The sequence below is a fragment of the Prionailurus viverrinus genome, chromosome D2 (genome assembly GCF_022837055.1).
Source record: "Prionailurus viverrinus isolate Anna chromosome D2, UM_Priviv_1.0, whole genome shotgun sequence".
Classification (NCBI taxonomy): Eukaryota; Metazoa; Chordata; class Mammalia; order Carnivora; family Felidae; genus Prionailurus; species Prionailurus viverrinus.
Window position 1 is genome coordinate 70,326,812 of NC_062571.1, and position 23,018 is coordinate 70,349,829.

A 23,018-nucleotide genomic window follows, 5' to 3' on the forward strand; every position below is an offset into this window, starting at 1 on the left:
ACAGAACTCTCCCTTCCCCCACCATCCTACCCTCCCCCTGATCTCTTCCATCTCAGTTAATAGTAATACCTTCCATTTAGTTGTTCAAACCAAAATCTTGGAGCCAGCTTGGATTCCTCCATCTATATCAAGCCTCACATCCAACCCATCTGCAAATCCTAGAGACTCACCTTCAAAGGATGTTCCAAGTCTGACCACTTGTCTCCACCACCACCGTTTCCACTCTGATCCGAGCCGCCTACACCTCCACCCTGGGCTGCCATAGTAGCCTCCTAATTGCTCCCCCTTCCACAAGTATCCCAGAATAGTCTTCTCTGTCCTTATTAGCAGCCAGAAGGACACTTTGAAAATTTAACTCAGATTAAGTCAACCTCTGATCAGACTGCCTAGTTGACATAAAATCCAATCTGTACTGTGTGTGGCCCAGAGGGCCTCCTATTATCTGACCACTTTTCCCTCCAACCATAATTTCTACTTGTATTCTTTATGTGTTCCTCAAAAATGCCTAGCATGTTCTTGCCCTAGGGTCTCTGTTTTCACTATTTCTTCTGCCCAGAAGTTCCTCTTCCCTCTCCCAGATATTCACATAGCTCACATGCACTTCATTCAAGTGTGGCCTCTTCAGAAAGCTCTTTCCTGACTACTCTAAGATAAATTCTCTTGCATTTTTGCCTTATTCTACACCTCATTACCTAGACTTCATAGTCTATATTTGTTGTTATCGTCTTTTTGGCCAGTGTAAATTTAGCTGTCCGTGTAAAGTCCAGGAGACAAGATCTGTTTTGTTCTCTGCTGAGTCTCTAGCTCCTAACATAGTGCCTGGGAAAGAGTGAATGTTCAAAAAATCATGAATGAATGAATGAATGAATGAATGAATGAATGAATTTTTACAACTGTTTAAAATTCGTGTTTGGTATAAATTACATCCTGACAATTATTCACAGTCTTTCATCTGGAGCATGCAAATGTGGGTGCAAAAATTTCGTTTGCTGTGTGCAATTCCTCATGCTAGGACTTCTGAATAGGCAACTATGAATAAAGTGCAGTTCCTGGCATGCTCTCAAGGCCTTTACAGTCTAATAAAGATGAATTTCAGTAAACGTTGGGCTGGCAAGTATAACAACGTGACTCTGAATACTGTAACCATGTGTTGCAAGGATAGTTCGATGGGAGTCAAAAAAGAGAGCATTCATAGCTAGTTGCTAGGATTAGGGAAACTTTCATGAAAGGAGAGTTGAATATTGGCCTGGGTTTTGGACAGTGAGTAGTATTAAGTGGAACGTAAGGACAAGGTATTCTGGGTCAAGGGAACCACCTAAACGAAGGTACAGAGGAAGGAAAGTCCACCGTGCTTTTCTAAAGGAAAATATTGACCAACAAGAAACCAGAGTCAATAATACCCAATGACAGTAAATATTGACGTTCAATAAAAACCAGTTGGCATGTCTGCTATGCATAAACAATTTTGCTAATATTCAGAATGTTCTGGACTGAAATTTTGACTCCAAATTATTTACTGTATTTGTTGTATTTAAATATCTGTTTCTATAAGGAAACTTTTGTAAATGTGTCTGGCCTAATTTATTTGGTACCAACCGGGTGCTCCAGGCTTTGTCAACACTCTTTATTTACTGTTTCTTGGGCATTTGGTCAATTTTATTAGTTGTTCCATGCCTCATCCTAGGAGGGGATCTGCCCTGTTTGTGTTCATAAGTGTGACAAACCAGCATAATTCCTGACCTTCAAGCTGATGAGCAATAGGAATTCACCGGTTATTCAGTCATGAAACAAGGATTCTCTGTATCAAATATCATCGAAAAGGGAAGTGACATGTGCCATAAGGTATAATTATCAATTAATGAGAATTGTCCACAATTTAGCCTTTTTATGAGTAATTTTCTCAAGGGCTTTGTGAAATGGAATATATAAATACATCTGAAACTGGGTTTAGGTGTTGATAATAATGATCACATCTAGCGTCCTTTGGTGGCTTGGAACTATTCACATACAGATAAAGACAGTGCATTTCCATAAATTCTTAAGAAAGCATGTGGATGGGGTCTGAACCACATTCTTCTGATTGCTGGGCTTAAAGGCGATTAAGAATGGGAAGAGCTGAAAAAATGAAGGCATTCGTTCCTCACGTGACAGTCACTCTAAATAGCAGACCATTCATTCCATAGACTGCATTTTTCTAATGTGAGCATTTCTAAAGTTAACGTGAGCAATGGAATGTCAAAAGTGAAAATTAAATCATTAATTCTAACATATTCCTTTCCTAATTAAGAGTAATTATACCAGGGACCAGGTCTTACTCACCCTTTGACCTCAACCTTGCCCAGTGCCCAGGATTTAATGTTCATTGAGCGAATGAAAATTTTTTTCTCCTCAAATCTTTTGCTTAGGCAGGTCCACAAATGGCAAGGGGCATACCCTGGATATTGCTGAAAATGAGCAATTGATATGCAAAAGTTTGGTGAAATTCAGCTGAGGCGACCCAGGGCTTAAAGAATAATACTCGAAAAATTAAGGAGGATGGAGACTTATCAAAGCTTTCTCTCAGATTGATCATTAATCGTGAAAAGTTTATGTTTAATTTTGAAACCCTTTAAATGCTAAAATAGTTCTAATACCTTTTGATAACAAATTTTGAAATGCCTCAAATAACTGTGAAATTCTGATTGCTATGTTTTTAATACAGAACTGTTGGGGCTAATGGATTTATAAGACATTCCTGTGGACTTACAATTAAGAGTCTTTACTAACAGGCAGCCTTTAGGAAGCAGCTACTAACATATGTTTATAAGGGATGCATAAGCTGGGAAATTGTGGTCAAATGTCAAACAGTAAAACAGCAGAGTTCAAGCTAGTTCACATCAATATTTATGTTAATTTTGTAAACATTTATTTGGGTGATTTTTCCTGATTGACTAGGCTTTAGAGAAACACCTTTATGGAAGAAACACATCAAGGATCGATTTTTTAAAAATCATTTGGTCACATAGAAGTACTTGATAATATGGCCCATACAGTCTGCTAAGCAAATGTGCTGCTTAATTTTTGAAAAACCTATTACATGATTGAAACATTTTTTAATGTCAGCTAAATAGTTATTTAGGGTCAGGAGTAGTTATTGTTCATAGCATTTTACTTTTAATCCGTTAAATAAACTGTGCAGACTTATGGAATGGGTTCTCTTCAGGCTTCTGGTAATTAATTATGATATATTTTGCCCAAGCTGTACCGCCAGGCTGGTAACTCAACCATACGGGGAGGGGGCACGACTCGTTTAAGCTGATTTGGACCTTGTGGCATTTAATTGCAAAAGCATAAGTATAACAGGCTAACCCCAAATGAATGTGGACAACTGATTAACTGGGAACTTGTTGACAGTGTAATGAGATTAAGAGCCCTTTTCTTAATACCACAAAGGCTTTGAGGAACATTTGTCCGTAGAAGTCTTTCGGGCCTAAGGGTATGGGGCTGCTGTTGGCCATTGATGTATAGCAGAGGCGTGGGCGATTTCGTTTAATTGTTGCATAGCATTCATTGTCTTTATTTCTGAGTACAGAAAGTCATTATTTTGTTTTATTTTGTTTTGTGTTTGACTTGGCTTGGTTTTGAACCATTTCAACAGTGATAGTATTTTTCTTCATTGCCAAGATTTGTCTCATTCACGTGTCTTCCCCATAGGAGCTAGATGCTATTTTACTTCAAACTGACTTCTTCACACTTTGGATCTCAAATATGCTGTAGGAGTTTCCAAAATCCCTTCCCTTTATGTAAGATGCCCGCAGATTTCTTAGATAGTCAAATGGGCATTACTTCTTCAGACTAGCTCAGTAAATGATAAACAAGAATAGTTTTCTATCACGAACCTTACTGCCCCTGACCTCCTACCTCACCCTTCATTCTCCACCCTACCAGACATACGTGGCCTAGCTACGTGTCCAGTTACCTATAAAAGAGAAAACAGTTACTGCTGGCATTTGACAATGTCCAGAAACAATAGCAAAACTTTCATGAGTCATCCCCCTTAAAAACAATGACATCAAATCCTGGCTCACAATTTCCTTGTAGCATCTCCCATTACCCAGTGCGTGACCATTTATGATTGGGGGCTGTCAGTGCCTGCTCAACATGCTTTAGACATAAACTCATTCTTTGGTCTGGGACTTAAGCAAAGGTTCAACGATAAGAGTAAACTAAATATAGAGCGAAGGTCAAACCCTTTAATCTATTCATGAATTTTGCATAATGGATGCTCTGGAACCTGCCTGCCTGCCTCCCTGGGTTTGAACCCCACCAACCATGTTAGTTTAGGTGGGTTATCCCATCTCCTTATGCCTCATTTGTGTTGTCTGTGAGCTCTTAACTTCATGGGTTGTTAAGAAGATACATGTAAAGAATTATACATGTAAAAGGTTAAAAGTCATGTAAAGAGTTAGAACAACACCTAACACAAAGTAGGATCTCAGTACATCATGATTAAGCCTATTCCCCCACCCACCCTTCTTTTTCTCCCCCTCCTTCCCCACCATCTTCCTCTCTTTCCACTTCTGCTTTCTCTTTCTTCTAGAGAGAATGTAAGGTGCACCAGGATTAAAGAAAAGCAGGGCAAAGAGAAAATAATAACAAAATTAAGTCGGTCAGAATTGCACTCTCTAAGGCCCTATTCATTCATTGGAAGTGGATTATAAATTTGCCTCTGAACTTTCTATTGGCCAAAGACAACAGTCTGATCAGTTATAAGAATCAAAGTAACTAAAACATAAAAAATACCCGTTGGTTTGGGAAAGCACGGCTCTCCTTAACCCCAAGCTTTACATGCCGTTCTTGTCATGGGCTCTCACTGCAGGGATGCCGTGGGACCTGATGGACAATGTCTTCAACCTTTTCCTTCCTACTGTTCCTCAAGGGCAAACAAATATGGGACTAAGGCAGGGCTCCCAGATTTATTTGATCACAAGCTCTTTCTTTACAGAGCACCTTGCTAAGCTGGCATTCCACCAGATGCAATATTTCTACAAGTGGGGATTGCCTATGAATGTTAATGTGGTAAACTGGAAGGTTCAAGAAAAGAGAAAATCTGGCATTCTAGTTAAAAGGGCTTCATGGTGTATGTATATGTTTGCCTCATCATAGTCCTTGGACATGCCGTTGAGGCTTTCAGATAATTTGACATTCCTGTACATACAGAAACTACCGATTACGTTGCTTCTGGATTTCAGTCTGGTTCTACATATCACCTCTTTCTTATGGAGCTGTTTGGGCATATCATCATGTATCAGGCTATTTCTAGAGAATAAAGGAATGAACTTCAAAAAAATAAATACCGTGTGATAGTTAAAAGCTAAAGAGATATAAAACATCAAATTTCTGAATCTTCATGTTTAATTTGTGATTGATGACCTTGTCAAATTAATAGGACCTTTTTTAGTATACAGCAGTGACCACTAAATCATTTACCCATTTAGCTAAATGACATATTCTTCTCACTTAGAATAAGGTAATAAAATGTGTCCAAATGGACATTGTTCTCAAGTAAAGCAGGTTCACCACATAGAAGTTATCCATTTTGAATTAATTTACTAGTTAAATATATAACTGTGTCCATCTATTTGTCTGGATATTATACCTCGCTTGTGATGAGCCTCTTCTGAAAATTTGTGCAAATCAACAGAAATTACTTTTAGGGTACCTTACAACTTTTTCCCCCATGGAGCTCAGTTATTTTTGGTTTCAGTTGTGTTCCCGACCCCCACAAAGTCCCCCAGCTGCCTTTCCAACCTGATCCTTCACCACACTCAAGCTTCACCTTCTATAGGTTTTCATTTTACCCTCTCCAGGTCACCTCATATCCAGGAGTGTGACAGATCCAGGCCTGGCTCCTGGGGGTAACAGAGATGGGACAATCTGTTCAGTGTTTCCTTCTCCTCCTTTCACCCCGACAGATTCACCCGGAGGAGTCTGGGCCATAGTGTGCGCTAGGGATGGTGTTGAAAGGGGAAGGAACATACAGGAGGGTAAATAAGTAATCTAGAAGGTAGAGGAAGAAAGGAAAATTGGTTCCTTCCAGTTTTCCAGACAGAAGGAAGAGGACAGGATCATAGTGCCTTTTTTTTTTTCTTCCCCACCATGATCTCGCCTACTCCTGAGCCACTGGCCAAACATGCTGCTTTTACTTGCATGGACCTGCCTGCCTCCAAAGATAGTTCTATATACGCTAGATGCTCACCTCTCTGTCTATCCACATCAGGAGTCTGTAACCCAAATATCTGAGGCCACTAGGAGATACACGTGTGCAGGACAGAGAGGGTAAAAACAATAGAGCAAAGACTAATACCTACCTAGTCATGTCCAGCGTGTGTCTGCTGTCCCATGTAACTCTTGCCTCAGCAGTAATGCTTACTTAAAAAGGGCCTGACAAGTAAGGGAAATGAGGAATGTAGATCAGGCATAGGACAAAGGGGAGTGGTGGGCATGTATCATGTCCCTAGAAGGGGCGGCTGTGATGAAGGGTAAATCTGAAGCTGTTAGATGGTCCGACTTCTGAAGCAAAGCTTGAGATTCAAATATTATCGTGGAAATTGCCAATTTTTAGAAAACTATGTGGGCCAAACAAAACTTATCTGTCGGCCTTTCAGTCACGATGTGCTACTCTGATCTAAATCTTACCTACCAGCTTGAGTCTCCCTTTCTTCACCAAATCTTCCTACTTTCACTACCCCATTGGGGCTGCTCGGTTGGGGCTGGAAAATCTGCTTCCAAGTTCACTCATGCTACTCTCTGGAGACCTCAGGGTTTTATTCCACCCCTTGGGGCCTCTTCGTAGTTGAGGGTACTCACAACATGGCCGCTGGCTCCTACCAGATCACGTGATGCAAGAGAGACTGAAGGTGAGAACAGCCAACACAGAAGCCTTAATGTCTTTTATAACCCAATCTTGGAAATGACATATCATCACTTCTGCAGTATTCTGTTTGTCATATAGACCAACCCTGATACAGTGTGGGAGGGGGCTATACAGGGACTATATATCAGGTGGTGGGAATCACTGGGGCCGATGTTAGATGCTGGCTACCACAGTGCTCTATTGTAAACCATTTCTATAATACAAATAGTCACCTCATATCTTCCTCCTTTGAAAATTTTCATTTTAACCTCTTTTAGAATTTTTTAAAGAAGGCACCCTTCCAGCAGAATTAGACACGACTTCCACATCATTTTTACAATACAGTTATATATCTGTATAACCAACTGTTTACTTTTTAAAACAAAGCACACCCGGTCCTCTGGATGTGATCAGTAAAGCACCACGTGTATAAATAGAACACTTACAGGGGTCTTGAGGAAGCAGTGGAAGTGATTTTCCAGGGAAGAGTGATGCGTGAGGACTGTGGGCCTCTTGGACCATAGTTTTTAAATTTGTAGATTTTAGTTCTTTTCTGTAGTTAAGTGATTGAAATAACTACTTAAACTACATGTGGACATGCTGGCAAACGTACTGAATTGGTGGTGTAATTATTTATTTCATGAAGGGGTAATAGGACTTTTATCCAACAACCTTAAAGTAAGTGTCCTTTTTATATGTGGAGAAACAAGCGCCTGTCATTTGCTTGTTATTCTGAGGTCAGAGCCTACCACAGAGATTTTAATATTTGAAAACTATTCTCTTCACTGGGATCTCAGCATTTAAAATAACGATTTCCTTAAGACGCAGCATCCTGATGCACTATGTCTGACCTTTCTTGGTCAGAAAAAGAAAATCTTCCACACCTCTGGTTTCTCACTCTACTCCTTCCGCATTGCTTGGAAACTGATGTGAAATGACCAGGATGTGATTGCACTCCTTTTGCATTTTAATTCGACTTTGTCGGTTGGTGTAGCGATCGGGAGAGTAGCAGCTCTTGCCGTCACTATGCCTTTAGCCAAATATTTGTACTTTAGAAACCATCTTAACCAGGTTAACTAGTCAAATTGGGCTTGGAAGTGAAAATCTATAGATAGAATTCTCATCAGAAAAAAAAATTTTTTTGGTGAAATATATGGTTGTGATAAAGATTTCGTGGATCTTAACTTATTTATCTATCAGTAAATTTTAAGAAGTTCCTCTTTTACTATGCTGCTTAATGCTCCTGAAAAACTTGGTATATGCTTTGGGGAGGAATTAAGTGATGAAGTATATTTTTGCTCTTTGAAAGAGAATTCATTAAAATCAAAACTTAGGCTAAGTAAAGGAAGCAAGTAATATTGAACAAGCATTTTAAATGGTTAAATTAATGAAGGTGGCCTCGGCTTTAGAAAAAGATTACTAGAAATACACAAAAATGTCTTCAGGGGTGGCTAAAAATAGCCTTAAAAATAATTACAGTTATTCACACAGAGTCTAAACTCTGTGAGGAAAAGCATTATAACTTACTAATTTTTTTTTAATTTTTTTTTTCAACGTTTATTTATTTTTGGGACAGAGAGAGACAGAGCATGAACGGGGGAGGGGCAGAGAGAGAGGGAGACACAGAATCGGAAACAGGCTCCAGGCTCTGAGCCATCAGCCCAGAGCCCGACGCGGGGCTCGAACTCCCGGACCGCGAGATCGTGACCTGGCTGAAGTCGGACGCTTAACCGACTGCGCCACCCAGGCGCCCCATAACTTACTAATTTTTAAAACACCTGGGGCACCTGGCTGGCTCTGTCGGAAGAGTGTGCGACTCTTGATCTCGGGGTCGTGGGTTTGAGCCCCACATTGGGTGCAGAGATTACTTAAATAAATAAACTTTTAAGTAAATAAATAAATAAAATGCCTTTCCTGAATCTAACACTTGGAATATAGTAGACCAACAACAAATCTTAAAAAGATAGATGATAATATGGTAGGTTTTACTAATTTAGTTACATGACTATTTTTCTATAGAAGCCGTGTTTTTCATTTTAAGAATTAGACATCCTAATACTTAGTCTTTCTTCTGAATATTCTGTCATCATGAAATTATCTTAAGCATTTATTTAATATTCACCTTTCCCTGCCACATTATCATCCTTCCATGAAAAGCAAAGACTAGCGGCACCCACGTGGTACAGCTGGTTGAGCTTCTGACTTGATTTCTCAGGTCATGATGCCAGGGTCATGGGATGAAGCCACGCATCGGGCTTCACACTCAGCGTGAAACCTGCTTAAGATTCTCTCCCTCTTTCCCTCTGCTCCTCCCCCATTCTCTCTCTCTCTCTCTCTCTCTCTCTCTCTCTCTCAAATAATAATAATGAAATCATGCTGGTGAGTCACAGGGGTTCTGTTTGGCAGACTCATTGGTGCCCCACTGAGCAGTGGCCCCAAGTCCACACAGAAGGGGGCTTGCTGGAGAGAACCCAGGCAGTCCTTAGGCAGGTCACTCTATCCTGAACGGGACTGTGAATCTCATTTGTGAAAGGAAGCTGGCCTTATCGTCATGAAATAATGACAGTTTCTTCTTAGACTGTTTAGGACACTGTATCCCAGCTTTTATGTAAAATATTTGCAAAACATGGGAAAAGAAAAAAAAAAGCTGCTCCCCCCCCCCCCACCAAGCACACACACGCGTGCGCGCACGCGCACACACACACACACACACAGATACTGAATTTATAAAGATACATAGGGTTGGGATGTGCTAGACCAAATGAATTCTTGTTATATGTATGTAGCATCAGTTTATTTCATTTTATTTGTGTATATGTTATCTATCTATCTTATTTGAGTAGACTTGACACACCATCTTGTATTAGTTTCGGTATACAAAAGAGAGCATTACATTTAACTGGTCTTGTTCTGGTTAAAATCATCTCCAGTGTGTCAGGAAGTCAGAAAATGCATCCTTCTCTAGTCATTTTGTTTTCAGGTTTTTTCAAGATCATCCGCTTGGGTCTGCTCTGTGAGTAAGCCTCTGGAAAACACAGGCAGCCCCAGTAGAGTCTGTAAGAGCTTCAAAAGGGCCAGTGATTACTGTTGATGCTCTAGGTAAAAGCCCCAAATCAATAATCTCTTGAGCCTTATTTTCTCATTCCCCTTTCAGGGGCATCTCCTAGTCCAAAACACCAACCAAACTGTGGCATAAAGTCAAAGAATCCTTGCTTTGGAAAGGATCTTTGAAGTCATCCAGTCCAATTTTTATCTCCCACCCAAATTTCTTAGATGAGTGACTCTGATATTTCAACCTGACTAATAAAATAATTTGGACCAAAAGGAAACATTGAATTTGTGTCGCCATTTCTTTCGTTTTCCTTTGATAGCTTATTACCACCTAGGACTGTAGACGAAACACCTATTTGAGAATTCTTTCTCTTTACATTTTAGGATGCATATAGACTATCTAGACTGTCCAGTAAACACACGAAATGAAAATGTCACTTGTTGTCAGGTTGATTTTTGCTACTTTCTCCATATGACTGACTCTCACCTCCTCATAGATTGCTTTATGCTCACTGTAAAGAAACTAAGAACTGCTCTTAATCATAGCCATTTGTATGAAAGCTGACCCCGCATGGTAACACTGACAAATACCAACCTTCGGTAAGAGACAGTAATGGCGTAATTGTTTCTTGCTCTGGCTAAAGCCCAGTGATTCTAGGAATGAATTACAAATAAGATCTCCTGCCAGACGTGAGTAAAACAGAGTAAGAGGTGCATCTGCCCAGCTTTATTGACTACACCCTGTTGTCATTCTTCTTCTTTTCATTATCATGCTATTTTTGAGCAAGTAACTTGTGAAAAGATTAGAAGTTCTGATTGGTTGCCCATTTTTCCAGCATGTAAATTCCTTAAAAGCTTCCTACAAATTTAGCAAACGGTTTTGGTCATTTGTTCAAATTCTACATGTGCATGACCTTTCTCAATGCACATTGTAAAGGTGAGCATGAGATTCTATAGACAGCTTTTCCCGTTATTCAGAGGTAATCAAGATGAGGTCATTAGAAAAATAATTAATACCCTAAGTTGAAATCTTTGGAATACAAAAACCAAATCTAGATAGTGCAAAAAAAAAAAAAAAAGAGGCTTATTTTAAAATCTGATAAAATGGTCATTTTTGGTACAGCATATATAGAGAGAAAGATAACTATTATTAAAGAGTTATTTTTCTTTGGGTACAAACCTATGGATTCATGAATTCCCTTAAATTAAAAAAAAGTCTTATTATGAGCTTGAAAACAGGTATCAGGATTTTCATGTGACTGTAAATGTGTTTTTTCATATTCTCTTATCAAGATCTGATCTAGTTAGGTAGAGATTTGTCCCCTAGAAAGGTCTAGAAAGGCAAGTTTGGTTTTAGTTAGGATTAATAGAAAATAAGGTGACAGAGTTTCCAGTTTAACCTGTGGTCTTCATTACATAAATTTGATCTTTTATACCTATAGTCCAGAGCGATTTCTTTCGACCTTCCACTACTTACACTAAAATGGCAAACACTTTTTTAAAGAAGTCTGTTTTGTAGGTAATAATCTCTAAAATACGGATTACATATGTGTGATTTTCAAGGACCTAAAACATGTAAATAAAATTCACAATTAAGCACTTACCTATATTAGCAAAAGGATAAATAAAACAGATAATATAGACTCATGCTTGCATGCCTGGATACTTATTTAAAACTAGTGATAATTTCTCTTTAATAATAACATTTATTCAATGGGATATATATATATATATATATATATATATATATTACTGTTTCTATTAAAGCACATATTCAGTACACATGTTCAATCATTTTGGAAGGCTTTCCACAATGGGGTGCTGAAGAAAATTTTTAGCAATGGGATATGCAGTAATCTCATAGTGATTGGGGGAAAAAAAGTCGGTCTTTTTAAAAAGTTACAATTGTGTTTGGTTTTTTGTTTTTGTTTTTTTTTTACAAATGTTAAAATTTCCTTTTGCATTTGTCTTTTCACTCTTTGGTTCCTGGACTTTTTATACAATTGGGAGAATGTATGAAGAATGTTTTATTGCCCCCCCCCCCCCCCCGACCAATGCCTGCCACCGACTTCTGATGTTGGCGTGTCTGTCTCTACAAAATTCTTTCTACAAAGATGCCCAAAAACACTTAGGTACTTCTTATGCCGTATTTCTTATGCCTTCTGCCTGCTTCCATATTTATAGAGCTCATTCTCTCTTGCTTTTTTTTTCCTCTTCTCCTTCTGCCTTTTTCTCTTTTCGTCTCCCCTCTTTTGCAGACTCTTTGCTGTCTAACTTGAAATTGATTAGAATGCATTAATTTTTAAATAAGTGTCACATATCCTTAACTGAGCACTAAAAGGTTGAGAAGGCTTTATGGTGTAGAGTCTGATCCAAAACTAAGTGAGAAGAATTTTAAAAACAAGGGCTGCCCTTCATTAGCCCTCATGCTATCTCCTGACAGGCTCAGGGCACTTCCGTCGCCATGCCAGGCCAGGGCAGGCCCCGCCGCCGCGCACCATTTACCCTCTGTCAGCAGCTTCAGTCGGGGCCTGGGCGATACTGCACATGCGAGTCTGTCATGCGTCAGCCTCAATTAAACTCATATTGCTTGCTTGGGAAATGCAACAGCCTCCTGTTAGCCATCTTTTTTGTTGTTGTTCCATTTTTCTCCTTCCATTTTTTTGTTTATTCAACTCTCTCTAGAAGTCCATGATTCATTTGGTGAAAATATTGTCACGGTTTTTTTTTTTTTTTTTTTTTTTTTTAGTTTTATACAGAGAAATGTTTTTTAGAGGAAATAAGCTCTCTATGTAGGTTCCAAAAAGCTGATTTAACTCACGGAAATATGCTCAGTTGACTGAGTTTGCTGTTTAAGGGAGGGAATTATAGGCAACCCTCCCTGACATTTTGTACCTGTGCCAAGCTGGGTCTTGAGTCTTATGAAATAATGTTTCTTTGGGCCTTTTAAGACTACGGGGGCATTGGCATCCAGCTTTATCAAATGATGAGGTATTTCTCTTCTTTCTCCACAACCTATTGCTTACTCATGCCCTTGTCATCTAAGGAGGTGGTGGTTTGCTTTTTTTAAGAGTAGAATGAAACCTTACTACACTTGAAGGGGAAAAAAAATGTAGACAGCAGTAGTTTATATTTGGTTCACTATTTTGTGGTTTACCAAAAGTTTATGGGAAAAACAAAAAGACCACCCATGGCTTCATCATACTGGGTGGATGGTTGACCAAGTTAGTCTCATGAGAAATTATCTTTTGGAGAGCATCCTCAAAAAGTAAGAGTCTTTGAGAAGAATTTTCTTTTCTTTTCTCTGGATAACTATTGAGCACCCAAAAGAGGTCCTGTGTGCTTTAATAGACATTACGATAGACATTGAGATGGTTGGGCGTCTTGAGGATTTATGGGGATTTTATGGGCTTGGTCAGTTTGTAAAGTTAAATTAACCAAAGGGGCTGTTATCAGATGTTGGTCACAAGGTGCAGTATGAAAGAATCACAACAATGTAAATCCTCTGAGGTTCTGACAGCAGAAGGGGTTCACAGTGAGTGGAAAGCAAGGTCAGTTTCACGGATGAAAATGTAGACAAAAAAGTATGTGGGTATTTTTTCTTCCTTTTTCTTAAGTATATGACCAGCATGGATAAATAGCTTTTAAATAGAATCCTATTGATGGATCAATTCAAGAAAACAGATGAAGTAGATAGTGGGATTCACATTTCCAGATTATATGGCAAATGGATGATTGTTGAAATTGTTACCTGACAAAGTTAAAAATCCATAATTATCCAAAGTTCATATTGGTAATAAGCTAAGGATTTTCAATAAGACTGTGGCAGTCCATGATATTGGCTTTCTAGAGGATATATATTAGCATTAAATGTGAAGTTATTGAACATCATGAATAAACATTGTTTGCAAGAATCAACTGTCACAGTAGTTTAGCAAAGAAAACTTTTTTTCTGAGATACTCTAGATCAAGAGATTTCCGTTTAGAGAACAGGTGGCAGCAAAAAGGCAATTTAAATTAATATTTGGAAATATCTCTTTTACACCTCAGGTCCTGATGGATAGTGTCTTTAACTTTTCTGAGAGATCACATCCCTTCTTGTTTAGATGGGTCACACATCAATGACTTTTTAGGTTGTCCGTGTATTTAACAAATACTTTTGAGCCCCTGTTATGTAGCAGTCACTTGTTTGGTAGAGGTGACTCAATGGTGAACAAAAGAGCCATTTCTACCCCTCTTGGACTTTACGGTCTATTGGTGGAAATAGTCGCTACAGTATATAAATTTTAAACCATATTAAACGGCTTGACAGGAGTCCAGGAGGCTATTAAAGCATGGAAAAGAAGATCTTGATCCTAGTCTGGGGGTGGGGAGTGGGTCAGTGAAACGTTACTGAGTGACATTTGATATGCGATCGGAAAGGTGAGTAGTAGTGGGCCAAGTGTGTGGGAAAGAGTGGAAGGTGGGAACAGGCCACCCAGCAGAAGAATGAGCCAAATGCAAAGGCCCTGTGGCAGGAGGGAGTATGGCACACCAAGGAACTGAGACAATGTGGTGGAGTGAGCCCAGAGACAGATGAGAGTTGGATCCCATGTAGCCTCTTCATGGGTCATCTCTGGGTTTTATTCTTTATCTTAAAAGCAGACATTTTCTATCTGTAAAATGAAAGGATTAACCATCAAAGTTCTCAACCTAGGAGGCTATTGGAAATGAGTGATATTTTTAATCACTTCAATTACCTGTCTTTGGCAGGTGGAGGTCAGGGATGTTAAATGCCTTAAAGTATTTGGGACAGTCACATAGGACAGAAGATCATCCTGGCCAAAATGCCAACAGTGCCTCCCACAGGAAATGCTGTGTTAAATAATCACTTGGGCGCCTTGCCACTCTAACAGTCTATTATTCTGTAAATAAAAAGTAAAATGCATACCTCCAGAACACAATGAAACTAATGGTAGTGGTTTTATTGAACACTCAAACCTTAGAACTTTTGAGCCTTAAAAGCTACATTAGTTGAGACAGATGAGGTATCTGAACCTATGACATAGCCGGACATGAGATGAATTAAAACACATTATTTGATGCACTGAAGTATTCTCAAGAAAATGAGGGAAACCTCCAAGGAGGGAAAGGGGGAAACAGTAAGCTAAAATCAGAATAGAGAGCAGTGAGCTATAAGTGAAGCAGAAAACCTGAGAGGCCCAGAAACTAAATGCGACCACCAGCACTGCACTTGGGAACCCAAGCTGGAGGAGCACGCACACATATACACATGCACACACACACCTAAATACACAAAGTGGGAGAGCTAACCTTGGAACTCTTCTCTTTAACCAGGACAATTCAAAGGGTTAAAATAGTCCTGGGTAGATCGCTGGCTTCCAGAAAAAGTAAAACAAAAACTTTTTTTTTTTTTTCTGGAGAAAAGCATCCTGTATTAGGCTGTCTGGATTCCTACAGGTTAAGTTTAATAAAATATGAGCTTACAATAAAAAATTTGCCAAACATACAAAGAAAAAAAAAATCATTGCTATAAATAGGAGTCAAATAGCAAACAACACATTTTGGCTTCCCATGGTTCTCCAGTATTGGAATTATCAACATAGACTATGAATAGGAGTGTGTATATAATATTTACAGAAAATCTATGGAATTTTTAAATGATCAAGGAACATGAAACTATTGAAATGATCATACAGAACCAGGTAGAATGTTTGGAATTAAAATTTGGATGAATGAGTTTAAAAACAGTTTAAACAAAGTTGAAGACACAGCTAGTGAAGTGGAAAATATATTCAAGGAAATTAGGCAGAACCAAGCACAAAAACAAATGAGACAGAGAACATGAGGGAGATATTGAGTCCTATACCATCTAATGAGAAGATCTAGAAAACATCAAATCAGAGTTCCAGAAGGAGAAGTTAGAGGAGCAACGTTTGCAAAGGTAATAGCTGAGAATTTTCACATCTGGCAGAAGACTTAAATCAACAAATACACAATTTATACCAACCAAAATAAATACAAAGAATTTCACATCTAGACACATTGTAGTGAAACTGCAGAACACCAGAACCAGCAAGAAGTAAAAGCAGCCAGAGGTAAAAAGACACGTCGCAGATAAAGAAAGGGTAAGTTAGATTGAAAGTAGGCATCTCAAGAAGTAAGGCATAAGACAGTAGAATAATGGCTTCCAAGTTGTAAGAGAAAAATGACTGCAAGCCTAGAATTGTTTCAGCAAAGTATCTTTCCACAGTAAGAGCAAAACAGCATTTTTAGATAAACGGAGACTAAGAGAGGAAACCCATCTGTGGATTTTCACCAAAGGAGCTTGTACATTTGAAAGAAGTACTTCAGAAAGAAGGGAAATGACTCCAGAAGGAAGATCTAAAGTATAAGAAGTAAAAGTGAACAAGGAAATTATGAAACCTAAATGCAAATATAAACAAGTACTGTAAAATTTATATTTATAATTTAGATTTTGGCTCAAGTCATGATCTCACAGTTTGTGGGTTTGAGCCCTGTGTTGGTCTGATAGCTCAGAGCCTGCTTGGGATTCTGTCTCTGTGCCCCTCCCCCGCTCGTGGGCACTCTCTCTCTCTTTCTCTGTCTCTCTCTCCCTCCCTCCCTCTCTCTCTCTCTCTCTCTCTCTCTCTCTCTCCCCCTCTCTCAAAAATAAATAATAAACCATTAAAAAATATCTAACGTAATTTCAATTTAGGGAGTATAATGATTTTCAAGTTGAGCCTGAAAACTTAAAACTATCAGTAGATATCTAGAATATGTATGCCATTGGTGGGGCACTGGGGCCAAGGGCATGCTGAGCCTACCATGCATTTTTTAGTCTACCTTGACTGCGTATTATTAGGGCATCCAAGGTGAATAGTGGGGAGGTGGGAAAGCATGATGGATGAGAGGGGTAGGGTAGTCCAGCTCGGCTAGCTGAGAAGAGATGAGGTCGGAAGCATAGGTTAGCAAAGTACACTGAAATGATGGAAGTGAGCTTTCTTAGCACAACGCACAATGACACTAAGCCAAATATTAATTAGCTGTCAGATAACAGGTAAATGTCGAGGAGCATCTCTAAGGAAAGGTAAATAGAGCCTCTGGAATACTGCCTGACACATCAGTAAACAGGGTTTTTGTTGTTCTTTGTTTCTTAAAGAACTAATGTATACCATGCGGTGGGTTCAGAAAACTGTCATAAGGATAACATCACGTCAAACTAAACTAGTTTTGGTTTTTGTTTATTTTTTTTCCCTCCGGCTGGCTCCCATGATTGAAGAGATGAATGTATGCGTGGTCTGAGCCAATCCATCGCATCTGGAATGAAATTGTTCTTTTGGGAGAAACAGTAGAAGGGGGCTTATTGGAATGAAATATGTGGAAATAGGGCAGATATGCTAATGATGATAATTCCTCCGACTCAACTACCTGTCCATAGGCAACGAGCTGAACAGCCCGGCTTGGGGGTGGGGGAGCTTTCCGTTGCTAGAACCGATGTGGGCCCGGTGCTCAAAGATCTTACATTCTCATTCAGGAGCTGGCCTGACACCCGCACAGCTCTTCTCTGAACCATTCCCTGCCTCCACCTTGGAGGCACCCAGGCTACAGAGCTGGCTTGGTGCTAGTCTAATGTTGTTTCTACAGAATATACAGCCTATGTTTGTTTCTTATTTCCAAACCATACCTAATTTTGACAGAGCATTCCTCTTTAATGTTTTGCCCAGATGCACATAATCATCATTCTACTCACGACTAGACACAGCTGGGGGAAGAATGTTGTCTGCTACATGGGACTTTAATTAACTTCCTTCCTTGTTAGTAAGGCTTGGGATAAAGAGTACAGGGGTCTTTCTTACCTTCTACCTGACAGTGGAAGTGCTCTGTTTGCCAACTCATGAGTGGAGGGATCAGGTGGGGAGGATGGAAGTTAGAATGAAAGAGAAGGAGACACCAGCTGGGGAAGGGCATCACTGAAAGAGCATCTGGACAGGAATACAGATATTCCAGTGGTTGGGGCGGGGGGAGGCCTCGACCCCCTGGACTGTATTTTTAGTTTTGAAACTGTTTAACAACAATCTGGAAGTGTTCCTAGGACTTCTAAAACTCTCCGTTAAAATAATTCTGGCAACAATGTGGAAACCTCTGTGACAGGTAAAAGCACGCTGTGTTTTTAGGCCTGGTAAGCAACTGCATGTCATATTAGCATGTCTTTCCTTTCATTAATTATTATTGGACTTCAGTAGAATTTACATTTCATTATTGGGATGTAGTCTCTTATGCTTTGAGCTCTTACTTTTACTGAGCAAAAGTGAAGTCATTTGATCCAACAAGTGTTTTTTGATTTCTGTGTAATTCATTTTACCGGGCACTGAGATAGGAAGGGGAAGGACACAGTCCTGCTCTGGAGAAGTATACGGTCTAGTGGAGACCCAGATGAAGCATAGCTCTGGGAAAGGCTTGCTTGCTAGGCTAACAGCTACAACAGAGGTGCACACCACTTATCATTGGTTTATAGGAAAGGGAGAAATGGATTCCATTGGGGAAAACTCAGAAGACTTCCGCTTGGGGTCAGTTTTAAACCTGGCTTTCAAGGAACAGTTGGACTTAGATAGACTGGAGAGAGTGAAGGAATGCTTTGCAAATGGAAATTTGAGCCATGGCTGGGAAATAGAAGAAATAAGTGGTCCTTAAGGAAAGCTGGGATCCTGGAGCATGAGTTACCTCAGAAGCGAAGGTAGGGGTACAGATGGTCAGTGCCCTGTATTGGGCCAGGGCCAGTGTCAGAAGCCTTTGATTGTACGCAAGGGCTTAATTCTATACAGGGCATTATGATTTTCCCCATTCTATGGACAGAGAATTCAGACACCCAGTCGGTTGCTGTTTGCTGGCCACAGCTGGAATTTGTTGGGAAATGACCTATTGTCATTCATCATCTTTTTTGGTAGTTTCTAATAAGTGCCATCTGTTCTAATATTCACTTATAAACTCTAAGTAGATATATATTTAAAGACGAAAGACGCTGGTTCCCAGGCGTGTCTCCCTATGGAAGTAGGTATTCTACCAAATGAGGGCTTCATGGTCAAGTGTCTGTGCGCCGCTACCCACTGCACCTCTCTCTTGAAGAGTCAGGTTATACATTCGCATAGCCATGCTTCTGAGAAGCAAATATCTCACAAAACAAGATTGGAGAAATGGTGGATTAAGGTACACTTTGTGAGTAGTTTTTATATACATTTCTCAAAGTCTCCACAACATCTTTACAAAATAGGCATTGCTATTCCCATCTTTCAGGTGAAGACCGAAGGTTAAGTACCTTTTCCAAGTTCATAGACCAAGAGGAGAGCCAAACTGTGAATCCAAGTTCTCCTAGCCTGGGAACCATTTCACCACATTGTGCTACTGCCTCGACTCATGTATATCACTTCACTGAGCACCAATGTATCCTAACCTAACTGGTTCTGGACTCTGTCTTTAGTAGGAGTCTTTTTAAAATATATGCTTCTGGGCACCTGGGTGGCTCAGTCAGTTATGTGTCTGACTTCGGCTTCAGGTCATGAGCTCATGGTCCATGAGTTCGAGCCTCGTGTGTTGACAGCTCAGAGCCTGGAGCCTGCTTCGGATTCTGTGTCTCCCTCTCTCTCTCTGCTCCTCCCCCACTCATGCTCTGTCTCTCTCTGTCTCTCAAAAATAAATCAACTTTAAACAAAAGTTTTAAATATATGCTTTTACCTTCACTGTTCCAGTGATAGCATGTAGCCCTAAGTCCCTAATCATCCACATTGCAGCACCTTTCCTGACCCACATTCTTCCATGTGGAACTGACCACTCCAGAGTCCCTGGCAACATTATACTTTTTTTTGCACACTTGCCTCCATTTTCTGGCTAAATACTCCTTAAATATGGTGTACATTTAGTAGGTAGAGCATCTAGCACAATTCTTGCCCTGTAGTATCAGTGCTTGTTTGCTAAATAAGCACTGGAAGGAGAACCTTTCTCAGGTGTGGGGGTCAACACAGAGAGAACTGGACGTTCATTAGCTCTGGTTCTCATTGTGCGAAATTGTCAGCTTGCTAAAAAACACGGAAGGTGATATTTTCTGTACGTAGGCTGGCCAGTCATCCAATGCAGAAACATACAGTTGTCCTATCAAAGCGCGAGCACAAAATTGTACCAACACCACGTAGTCAGCCAATCTACATACCTGAATGGAAGCCAACTCGGAAACCAGGACCTGGGCTGACTGAAGATGCCTCAGAATATACAGATGGTCCTGACTCATGATTTTTTGACTTCATGATGGCAAGAAAGTGATAACGCATTCAGTAGGATGCGCACTTGGAATTTTGAAGTTGGATCTTTACTCTGGCCAGCAATATGGCCAGCGATCCTCTCTCGTGCTGCCAGGCAGTTACTGCCACAGGTCCCCGTCAGCCACAGTCCATATACCTACAACCGTTCTGTACCCATACCACCATTCTGCTTTTCGCTTTCACTACAGTATTCAGTAAACCACAAGAGATCTTCAACACTTTATTATTAAACAGACTTTGAATTAGATGGTTTTGCCCAACTGTAGGCTAATGTAAGTGTTGTAAGCATGTTGAAGGTGGGCTAGGGTAAGCTTTTAGGTTTGCTAAATTAGGTGTATTAAATGCATTTTCAACTTACAAAGGATTTATTAAGACACGACCCCATCATAAGTCGAGGAAGATCTGTGGTTGTTTTTACAGGTTTAACATTAATGGGCATGAGGCACACCCAGATATGGTCAGGTCTGTCCTTGGTTTGAGCTTCCTCTGCCTTTTACTTCTACAATTTTTAGCTTTGGTAGATTTTAATGCAGACCACGGGTGCTATTTTTATGTATGAAATCTTGTATTTATAGAACAAAAAGTACCTTTTAAAAGAAGGTGTAATGAAGTCAGGTAGATGAGCCAGGACTATGGACAGTCACATACGTATTTCTTTATAATGGATTAAAGAAAAATCAGGAAATAAGTGCAGAGTGGCAGTTTTTTAAAAGAAAATAAGATTTGAAGGATAAAATTATAAAGTCCTATAATTTGTGTTTTTACCCAGAATGAATTTGTTCATGTAACCTTGGCTCTTTGAGGCATTTGGTGAAGCAAATCTATTTCAAACATCTTAAAACTTTATGTCAAAATAGCTCTAGCATCTAATGCTAATTGAAAAATATGAATTGAAAATCTGAAATGCAAGTTAGGAGGTAGGTTAATAGAAAGTTTAAGCTGTAAATATGAATAGATTCTAACTTAAGTTTTCACAATTCCAATTCTGGGTATTCAAGTACATTAACACAAGCTGGGTTTGTTATTTCTGGAGTTAATAAGCAATTTCACAATGTCCCATAGATCACTTTTAAAGACATGATAAATTGTCCCTAATGGTATTGTGTGTATAAACCAGAGCCCTTTCTGCCTGTGTATAACTCTCAGGATTGGGTGGCACACCTGAAAAGGCTTGGATTTTAATGGGGCCTTTTTAGCACTTTTGCACCTTGTATGTTCAGGATTATGTTTGATTGATGACCTTAAATGTGCTGGCATGAGAGATATGTAGATCTTAATGCTCTTAAACCATTTGTTTTCCAATCTCTGTAAAAGACCCTCTGTTTTGGGGTAACACTTTATCCTTCTTAAGTAAACAGAAATAGGTTTCTGGGATTTTGCTTTTTAGCATTGTAAATCCAGCAGGAAAGAGACAGGCTAGAGGCTTTTAAGAGAAGACTAAAAACACCACGTTCCCATTTTATTAGAGCAGCCCAAAAAAGTCAAAGTGTGTGTGTGTGTGTGTGTAGATATATTTTTCTTTCTTCTAAACAGTATTAAAATAACTCTTAAACAAAAAAGAACTCCCTGAATCTTTTCTTTCCTTTGGACCACTTGATGTCTCAGCCATTATCCTCAGCCTCCTGGCTGAGAACTCTCTTTGGATCCCGTCATCTTAAACAGCTACAGGGTTGGCTCCTGTGTGGCCCAGAGGATGTTCTCCCCAACAGGTCTTAGAGCAAGAGATTGGGGCTATAAATTGATTGAATTCTGCTTCCCAGAAGGCACTGGGACTTAGTACCCAAGCCTGGAGGTGCTTTCTAATCCATTCCTGCAGGATTCCTCTGACTCAGACAAAATCTTCAGTGCTTCAGGAGGGTCTCAAAAAATACTACCAGTGAGGGTTCTCAGTTGCTGATGAACAATCTAGGCACTGTTCGGGGAAAGGGGGCAAATTGCCCCTGCTGAAAGAACAGATTGTTTTAAGCTCGGAAGAACTGATGATAAACAGTTGCTGAGGGAGGAGAGATCAGCCCTGGTCGGAGGCAGCCCCTGCTGCTAAACCGTGGCACCTCTTGCCGTAGCGCATCTATTCGCGCCGGCCCTCAGCCCAGCCCCTTGTTGTCCGTCATCTTTCGAGAAAGAGACCAGCATGGTATTGACAAACACATTTTCACTTCCATCTAAGATATGAACTTAGGGGCTCGCGAGTTGAAAGACTAGTGCATTTACCCGTATTTATAATATGTTGCTAATTAGCAGTCAGTGTCCTTGTGATCTTGTTCTTTGTCGTCCTCTTGAGGCATCCCCTTTCTTTCATTCCCTTCCTCTCCGTCATAAGCAACACTAAGTGGAATATGGATTATTCTGGCAGCAGGGCAGTTTGAGCCCCCGATTAGTCCCGAATGAAATGTGAAAGGGAAAAATGTATGAAATGAGCCATTGTGTCTCCTCGTTCTCAAGATGTTATTTTCATATCTTCGTGGATGCTGATATATTTGCTGTTGAGTCATTTTACCTAGAGATCTCTAGGATTCCTGGGAAGGGCGTTTGTTTGTTTGTTTAATATACCTTCTCGTTTTTAATGTTTTCTTATAAAACAGTCTAACTGGGATAAGTCTTTGTCAATGAAGTATAAATATGATAGCAGACAGCGAAAATTCCAGATACAATGTTAGAGTACTTAAAACGACTCAGAAGTTCGTAGTCTCCTATCACCAGTTTGTTCCTGCTGTTGTTATGTTTTAAGTCTATTAAGTCAGTAGTTTCTGCTACCTTTT

The 23,018-nt window shown here is 39.8% G+C and overlaps 1 protein-coding gene across 11 annotated transcripts in view; it reads left to right on the forward strand.

The window, feature by feature from the left end:
* VTI1A (vesicle transport through interaction with t-SNAREs 1A) overlaps nucleotides 1–23,018 on the forward strand; it is a 359,148-nt gene that overhangs the window by 150,352 nt on the left and 185,778 nt on the right. The window lies entirely within an intron of this gene.